Source organism: Callospermophilus lateralis, chromosome 6 (assembly GCF_048772815.1).
Source record: "Callospermophilus lateralis isolate mCalLat2 chromosome 6, mCalLat2.hap1, whole genome shotgun sequence".
NCBI classification, from domain to species: Eukaryota; Metazoa; Chordata; class Mammalia; order Rodentia; family Sciuridae; genus Callospermophilus; species Callospermophilus lateralis.
Window position 1 is genome coordinate 67,146,234 of NC_135310.1, and position 9,761 is coordinate 67,155,994.

At 36.3% G+C, this 9,761-nt stretch overlaps 1 pseudogene; it reads right to left on the minus strand.

Moving 5' to 3' along the window:
* The window catches only part of LOC143401884 (nucleolar and spindle-associated protein 1-like), a 39,328-nt pseudogene extending 33,860 nt beyond the window's left edge, over window positions 1–5,468 (minus strand).
* Between the last annotated feature and the right edge of the window lie 4,293 nt (window positions 5,469–9,761).

Sequence of the window (9,761 nt, forward strand, 5' to 3'; positions counted from 1 at the left end):
ATAGGAGAGTACATGGTGTAATGGCAGACTATTCCTCAGGAATACAGATATAAAAGGCAAAGACAATTTAAAACTCAAGTTGCTAAATTTTCTGTGGAAGTTAGAATTGATGTCCTATTTTTCAGGTGATTACATACAAATGTAGATCTAAAAGATGGTCCAGTGGAGCCTGAGGGCACTATTAAGGTGTCAATCAATAGTAGGATCACTTGTGACCCAGTCCCTTTGGTTCTAAAAGAGTTTACCTGGTGTCCGGGTGTGATCACTCATCCAGAATGTCAGAATTTACCTCCCCCCGATGCTGGTTCAATTGCTATTTGTAGGGAAAGTGATTTCAGAGTAAGTGGGTCCTCCAGAACTTGGAAGCCAAAAAGAGGGAAATCTTCATGTAGGATGTGCTATTTTTTTTAAGCTTTGAAGTTCAAAATGTACAATCTCAGCATGAAACAGAAGAGGTCTGGAACAGGCATGAAAACTGTTCTGCCAACAAGATAATAGAGTTCTAATGTTAAGTCACAGAGATGGGATAAAAGCAGAGTTAAATTTTGCCTCTCCATCCCTCTTTCCTTCATGTTTTTATTCTTTTTCAGAAGCAAACTTTTCTTTTGTCAGAGGATAAAGCAGGGGAGGAGGGGGGGGACCCTTCCTCATTCTTTTGGGATATTTTCAATGTAAAAGGAACTTTGCACAGTAGAGGCCTCAGTGTCACTGGGCATGGAAATCTAACAGAGATGGTGGCAAAGGCATAACAGGCCTAAATGAATGGTCACTAAAAGATAATAATGATTATGACCAAAACTTAAATGCTAGACTGAAATAATAGTAGAAAAGTTTAGAACTGGAATGCACATTATGGTCACCTCTTCAAACTCCTCATGAGATGTTCTGATTGGATAGCTTTCCTACGACCTAGAGGAACCCAGCTCATTGGTGGCAGAGCCAAAATTAGATTTGCATCCAATACTTCTATTTCCTGGGTCCTCCTGTTCTCAGGTAATTCCCAGTTATTTCACAGTTTCTAAACCCTGATCACCAGCATTTCTTTGATAGTTTTCCATTTTACAATTTTATATAATTAAAACATTCTATTAAAATACATTAGAAACAAAGTTGTCAAAAACAAAATCCACAGAAGACTTAGGAAGAAAAGGATCAAGCCTTGCCTCAGGTTTCTTCTATCCCACCTTACAAGTGCAAGCACGTTAATTCTTTGAGATGGTTATTCCTCTTGATATTTATTGCAAAATAAAATACTGATATGCTTATTGCTTAATTTATTGATTTTAAATTTTACTTATGGGCTTGCTAATTTATTTCATTATATCACTACCTCCTTTTCTTCCATTTCCCACAAAATCCAACAGCATTTATTACCAGTGACTTTCTTTACCCTTCCATGCTGATCACTAGGTGATCCTTTCCAGCAACTGGGAACCATCATGGGTCTCCAGAAAGCATGGTCATACTTCCTTTACCTTTATAGTTTTAAAAACATTTATGTAATTTTTAAGTGTATATGGGCTATATACTTCTGAATACAGTTTTAAGTCATTTTCATCCATTGCCTAAAAACATACTGTTCACTTTTGCTTGCTTTTGAGCTTTAAAATATCAATAATGTCACACTATATAAGTATACTTCTTGGACTTGCTTTCTTGACTCAATATTATGTTTCCAAGAATGACTGATGTTGATACTAAGTTCATTTTAACATTTCCTTTCTTTTTTTTTTTAAAGGAGAGAGAGAGGGGAGGAGAGAGAGAGAATCTTTTTTGTGTGTAGATGGACACAACACAATGCCTTTATTTTTATGTGGTGCTGAGAATCAAACCTGGGTCCCGCCCATGCTAGGTGAGCACTCTACTGCTGAGCCACAATCCGAGCCCATCATTTTAACATTTCTGTGATATTCCATTACTTGTTCATCCCTTCTCCTGCAATCTCCACTGGAATTGGTAGTTTCCTTTGTTTTAAAGTTTTTCTTCTTCTGTAGACAGTGTGGTGACGTGTCACTATGAAGGCAACAATACATATGATTAATAATGATAACAAAGATAGTTTCAATGGTTTACAACAAGGAAGGGAAAGAGTGAAAATCATGAATGTCCAACTGTGAACATTCATAGAGAATCTCGCCTCCATGGAAGCTTTGAAATAGCCTCTCCTCTCCTGTAGGTTGCAGGGTAGATATGGCTGAGCCCCAAGCCCAGGGCCTGATTGGAAGGCCCGCAGTAACGCAATGTCAATGAAATGTTCCATTCTATTAGATCTTTCATACTAAAGCAAAGGTGCTAGTGGGAAAGGAGTAGATGAGGCCATTTGCACAGACACACATGAAGGTGAGAAAGTTAAATTCTAATCTGACTTTGTCCCAGAGGAGCCTTCTCTTGCCCTCCAGGAAATCATCTTTCCTCTGAATGAAAATCTTTCAGTGATTACACCTTAGGCAAGCAGATCCTCATTCTTCTCAGGATCTATTTCCTCACTGTTTTTTATTGCCCACAGATTCACACATAAGAGTTAAATCCCAACATGATGTAGATTTTTAAAAGTTGGACATAGTCTTTGCCCCCAAAAGTTTTGACCTCACTAAATATTGTCAGAACTGTCAAGAGCATATACAGGAGAAAATTCCAATGGTCTAATTCAAGGAGGATAAATGATAAGACTTGATTGAACTGAGCTCATTGCCTTGAGTGTGCTTATGTGAAATTCTGAATATAATGTGTTGGTTCCAGTACCTGTGATATAATTGGTGACCTGCTATATTAACTAATTAAAGCCTGGATTTTAAAAAAGCCTACTGGTTATGAGGTTGAATTGACAAATATTCCCTATTGTATGATACTGGGTCTCAAAATCTAGCATTCAACAGAATCTTAGCGTTCAAGTGATATTGACTTTGCTGATCCTAGAACCACACTTTGAGAATTGAAGATACAAGAGAAGGCATCTGAAAACTAAGGAAGCTGGAATTGTTGGAAGGCTTCTTGTGTATGCAATATTCTCAGCTACCTGCTAACTATACCCTCCATGGAGTCTGGAGGTTTTCTGTCACCAAGGCATTAAGAAGTGCGTTGAGGAAGACACATCATCATCCTTCATAAACTCCCTGATAGCTGTCCTTGGTTAGCCATAAGTGATGGGAGAAGATGGTGCAATGGAATTGGGTTCCCTGATATCAGTCACAAAAATGGAATCCCAGAATGACAGCAGTTAGGTAGGTGGTGGCATTGAAGCATAAGGGAAAGATAGAAACACATATCATAATCTGTAAGGACAGAATGCTAATTAGAGATTTTGACCCAGAAAGATCTATAGTGATGGGTAATTGGTCACAGGGTCCTTAGAAATAAAATGAATGGACAGCATCTAAACTTGCAGCCTTGGTTGGCAGAAACTTGACTTCAGTCACTGTGTTGGAAATGCATGATCTCAACCAGAGTTTCCAGATAGAAGCCAGTTTATAGCCCCAGAGCCTTTGCTGAAGAAGTTCAGTCCTACAGACATGGCCACATGTGTGTGCTGTGAATCTTCCTCAGGGCCTTGCACAAAGGAAATTGGCCATGTGAAGCATAAATAAGAAAATGAAAATATTCAGACCTTCTGGAGATTATTTGTTAATGTTTCTTAATTCCTGGAGACCCCAAATGCCAGAGTGGTCCACCAATGGAAGGAGGCAGTTATGAAAACCAGATAAAATCATGGCTTACGAGCATCTCATTTTAAAAGCATATGGGATGACCATGGTATTAATCTGTGTTTATTTTCCCAGTTTTAGGAGGTGTAGTGAAAAACACACACACTCAGAAAATGATAGTATCTCCACACTGGTTCTCTGACTTATTAAACAAAGTTTAATATTGTAGGATGTACTAAAAACAAGTCTCTAAAAGCATACCATGTAATTATGCCAACCATCCCAATGCTATTATACTGGGAAGATCATATAGAAAGAGAACAAGAGAGAAAAATGCCCAAGGACCCTTGTTTCATTCAGTTTCTGGACAGTCAACATTCATTTCTAATGTTTTAATAATCTTTGAATAGATATATAACATTGAGAAGTATGTAATATTGTTTGTATGTGTTTTTAATTTATATAAGTTGTATTATACTGTTTTTATATTTTTCAGTCTGCAATATGATTTTATATATTTAATACCACTGCATGGTAATTCATTGTATGTATCTTTTCCATTTAATTTATCTGTTTACCGAATGATGGAAATCCAGGTAACCTTCAACTATTTGCCACCACAAATAACAATCAACAATCTCATATATGTCTGACCTTATACATGAGTCCATGAAAATTTTTAGGAATGATCTACTGATGGAGAAAGAAATAAATTTCCATTTTTATGTTGGAATAGTTCTATTGTGAGGAAAGTCTTTTCTGTCAGAAATTTAAGTAAATAGCTCTAGAAAAGTTAATATAAAGGATCCTGTTTTCACACACAGACGTATGTATACATCACATATTAACACATATTAATGAAGTGGCAGAATAAAGCCAGAAGTATCACAGCTGCTGAGTTAATGATCACATTGATGGTATGCACAATACAACTTCAGAAGAGTGAACTTAATTTACTATAACTGTGGTGATACATTTAAACAAATACATTTTTTTGGGGGGAGGATTAAACCCGGGGTGCTTTTCCACTGAGCCACATCCCCAGCAGTTTTTTATATTTTATTTAGAGACACTGTCTTGCTGAGTTGCTAAGGACCTCACTGAGTTGCTCAGGCTGGCTTTGAACTCATGATCCTCCTGCCTCAGCCTTCTGAGCTGCTGGGATTACAGGCCTGCACCATCATGCCTGGCTTCTGAACAAATACATATTTAATGATTATAGTAGAAATTCTAGTTGACTCAAAAAATTACCCCTTCTCCTCCTGTCTTGGAAGCAGACCCTGGGTTATGTGTCAACTTGAAAGAACTACATTTCCAGGTCCCGTTGCAAATAAGGGTTACCAGTGAGACATGAGGGGTTTACCTTTATTTTCGTTGCAGTTTCATAAAAATCACCCATTTTCCTACATCTTCTCCAGCTTTGATGTAATTAATCCTTACTTTTCCGAGTGTGAAACATAAAAGTATTTTTGAATTGATTTTCCTCCATGTAGTGAGGAGAAATATCTTTTGCATTTTTATTGCTTTTTTCATATTAACTTGAGTAAAACACATACTTATATCCTTTTTTTTACTAGTGTGTGTGCATACATATGGCTACATCTTTTCCCTTTGTATGAGTTTTACATATATTGTGACAGATTGCATTTTTCAAAAATGGTAATATTTCTGGATCCACATGCTCCTCTAGAATCTTGCCACTCCCCTTGAACCTATCTCCCTTGGCTTGCCTTGAAGACTGCCAGAAAGCTATTAAGATGAATTACCATTATCTTGATCAGCTGGCTGATGCAGCATTGGTGAGATTTCTCCAATGTAAAGCTCCATTTTTACCATCCCTTTACATACTGTACTCCCTGGAAGGAGTTCATTGTGTGCAGCCCACATATAAGCAGATGGGCAGCAAAGCTCCTGATGGATTTTTGTATTGTGTAAATAGATGGCCAGCCTTTTTATTTTTTTAAGACTTTTGTGTTTACTTTCTTAGGGAGTCCTCCTCCATCAAAGCCATAGGAACATTTTCACAAAGTTTATTATATCATTTCTAGAATTTTTTTTTAACTTTAGAATTTTTAGTCCATCTGGAATTCATTTTTACATTGTTATTCATTCCATGCTTAGATTTTTTAAAGTTTACCTTCTAAGTGGGCCCAATCATTCCAAATAAAGACATCTTTTATTCATCTATTTTGTGAAGTGAGAAGATTGACATTAATGATTCTTGCACCGTGTGTTCTGAGTCAGAGGTCTACCGGTGGTGGACAAGAGAAAAGAGGCTGGTGAATTACCTACACATGCTTCCCACCTTCCAGGGTACAGTACAACAGTATAAGCAGTGTAACTTCTGTGCCTTTAGCATAGAGTGACACACACATTAGAGTGTGTCATAAGCACATGTTTTGTTTATAAATGTATAAATCTATGCAGGTGAACTTAGAGTAGGATTGTTAATCTTACTATAATACAAATACTAATGATTCATTCATTATTTAATATATTTTATTTCACTTTAAAATTATGCATTTTCCTGAGTTTCTTTGCTTTTGCCTTTTTGTTATGCACTTCCCCACATGTATGTACGTGCACGCGTGCGCGCGCACACACAGACACACACACACACACACACACATACACACATACTGTATATCTGTCAAAAATCATGTGTAACTAATATGAAGTCCTAAGTTCTGAAATTGAGTCTTTTTTTTTGTCAAGATGCAATCAGGATATGTTATTAATATTTAAGTTATAAATCTTAAAATTGAGAGTAGTATTATAATGGGAAAGCTTATTACAAATATGATCACATAATCTGTCTTATTAAGAAGTTTTCTTACTTTGCATATTTAATAAGCTTCTTTCTCCAAGAATTATTTTCAGTTCCCATTTTACAAACACTAAAATTCCTGAACATTTTCTATTTAGTGGGTAAGCTTAAATATATTCTCAATTAAAGAGATATTAGAATTAAAAGTTAAAAGATTGAGGAACAATTTCCATAGGGTTATTAGTTTTCTTTATTCCTGAGTGGCAGAAAAACAAAATATCAAAGGCCAAGTCATTTTCAGGGAATAGAGTTTCCATCTACTATTTTAAATACTCATTCTTATTTTTCAATTTCTTTTTTTCCTCTATATTCTTAGTTTGAGGCTAAAACAAACAAAAAGTCACACAAAGTTATGAGCTGTTAATAACCATGATATTTTCTGCTGAAGTCTATACTAATTGATGCTTTTTAAATGAACTATGTACACATGAAACTGGCTGAAAAGTGCAGCTCCTTATGGGAACAAATTCCCTAGATGGTTGACAATAGCATAGTCTTAGTAAATATATAACCAGTTGTCAGTGGAGGAGCCAAGAACTAGTGCAAGTTGCTTTACAAATACTCATGGAATTAATTGTTATTTTAATGGATCATTTTCAGGACTTATATTACTATCTGTCATTTTGTGAATTTCTTAAATACTTAGAAACAGATACTATTGTAATATCTTTAGAAATGAAAACAGTGTAATCCACAGACCTTTTTGTAAACACTTCTAGTTTTATTATGAATTTTTTAAAAATATGGGTTCTTTAATCACATGAGTTAATTCTCTATGACATGGGTTTCAAAAGAAGGAGTGAGGAGCGATTTTGTGAGATTTCTATAAATTCCACCACTTAGCCCTCTTCCCTTTGGGGTTCCCTTGCCATTACTAGTATACGCAGGGACTGTGCCAAGTGGGAAACAATGACTAGGTTCACTTGATAATGACTAGGAACAGAGCTGCTACTTCCAATCAAGACCAGTGAAAACAGAATTAGGTTTCCAGAAAGGAATCTGCTAAGTACTTGAATTTATTATATCTAGGCTGCTGGACACTTAAACTTCCCATCCAGCAGAGTATAGGGGAGTGAGCAGAGGAGGGCATATAAGTTCTCCTCAGTAAGCTAAAAGATTACCCAGAACACACACGAAAAGAACCTACAAAGAAATGATTAATAGTTCTTCCCTTAAGGCAAAATAACCTCATGCATTAGATAATTGTGGTCTAATGATGTTTGATCCATTCAACAAATATTTTCTGAGAATGTGTTTAACCTGATATAAAGAAGAAGGCACTTGACCTTTCTTATAAGAGTTCAAAAACTGAACATCTTTCTCAAATTGTATTCCAGAAATCAAGTGCTCCATGCAGAAGAGATCTGTGAGTGGGAAAGTTGGAAATGCTGTGACATCAACATTAAACAGGTAGCACTTAAAATGTGAATGACAGTGTGATTCACCAAAGGGTATAGAGAGTACAGCATTTCCTAAACTGAGGAAGTGACTATTCTTTTTGCCTTTCTCCAGCCACAGGAGTCTCCCTGCTGTCCTTTGACTATTCCAGGCTCTCGGCCCAGAGACATTGTTCTCACTGTTTTTGTTTCCTGCAACACTCTTCCCAACAAATGTACTTTTCTGAGCACTCTGTGATGATTTTAATGTTAAGTTTTCTTCCAACATGCTTGATCTTTCTTCTCCACTTCCTCTTGCTTCATAGTAATTATCACTTACTAAATTACCATATATTTCACTTCTTTATTTTGCTTATTGTCTGTCTCTCCTGGAAAAAATGGAAGTCTCAGAAGCCAGGAGTTTTGATTGTTTTGTTTACTGCTGGTTTCCAACTGTACTTGGCCCTGAGTAAATGATTGGAGGAAGAATTGGTCTAGAGATGTTGCTGTAAATATAAGAGAGATAATGTGCAATAATATTAAAATCCTAAACTATTATAATAGAATTCTCTTTCATGAGTATTTTACATTGTACCCGCTCCTTGGTTTTCTGGAGTCTACCTTTTTTTTTTCCCAATGGTGCTGGGGATTGAGCCCAGAGCCTTGTACATGCGAGGTAAGCACTCTACCAACTGAATATATCCCCAGCTCAGGAAACTACATCTTTAATGTTTGTAATTTATGTTAATTTTAAAGAGAAAAATATACTGTTTCCTTCTAAAACTTGACTCCCCAAGATTCTACTTGTTCATGACGGAGGGGTTGGGAAGGATGAAAAGTAGGTAGACATGGCTCTAAATTTACTTTTCAAAGCTGATGGGAGCACTAATGCAAAAAGAAAAGATATATGTAATAAAAGAAAAACCCAAGAAGAACTTTTTTAAAAAAATTATTTATTTATTCTAATTTGTTATACATGATGGCAGAATGCCATTCATTTCATATTACATATATAGAGCACAATTTTTCAAGTCAATGATTGTACCCAAAGTATTTTCACACCATTCGTGTCTTCATACATGTACTTAGGGTAATGATGTCTAACTCATTCCACCATCATTCCTACCCCCTTGCCCTCTCCCTTCCCCTTCCTCCCCTTTGCACTATCTAAAATTCCTCCATTCCTCCCATGTTCCCCCTCCATCACCATTATGAGTCAGCATCCTCATATCAAAGAAAACATTCGCCCTTTGGTGTTTTGGGATTGGCTTGCTTCACTTAGCATTATATTCTTCGACTCCATCCATTTACCTGCAAATGCCATGATTTATTCTTTTTTAATGCTGAGCAATGTCCATTGTGTACATGTACCAAAGTTTCCCTATTCATTCATCTATTGAAGGGCATCTGGATTGATTCCACAATTTAGCTATTGTGAATTGTGCTTCTATAAACATTGATATGGCTGTGTCCCTGTTGTATGATGTTTTTAAGTCCTTTGGGTATAAACCAAGGAGTGGGATAGCTAGGTCAAATGGTGGTTCCATTCCAAGTTTTCCAAGGAATCTCCACACTGCTTTCCATATTGGCTGCACTAACCAGCAATGTATAAGTGTGCCTTTCCCCCCACATTCTTGCCAACACTTTTTGTTATTTGTATTTTGATAGCTGCCATTCTGATTGGAGTGAGATGAAATCTTAGTTTTGATTTGCATTTCTCTAATTGCTAGAGACGTTGAACATTTTTTCATATCTTTGTTAATTTATTATATATCCTCTTCTGAGAAGTGTCTGTTCAGTTCCTTGGCCCATTTATTGATTGGGATATTTGTTTTTTGGTGGTAAGGTTTTTTAGTGCTTTATATATCCTAGAGATTAGTTCTCTGTCTGCTGTGCTTGGGGTAAAGATTTGCTCCC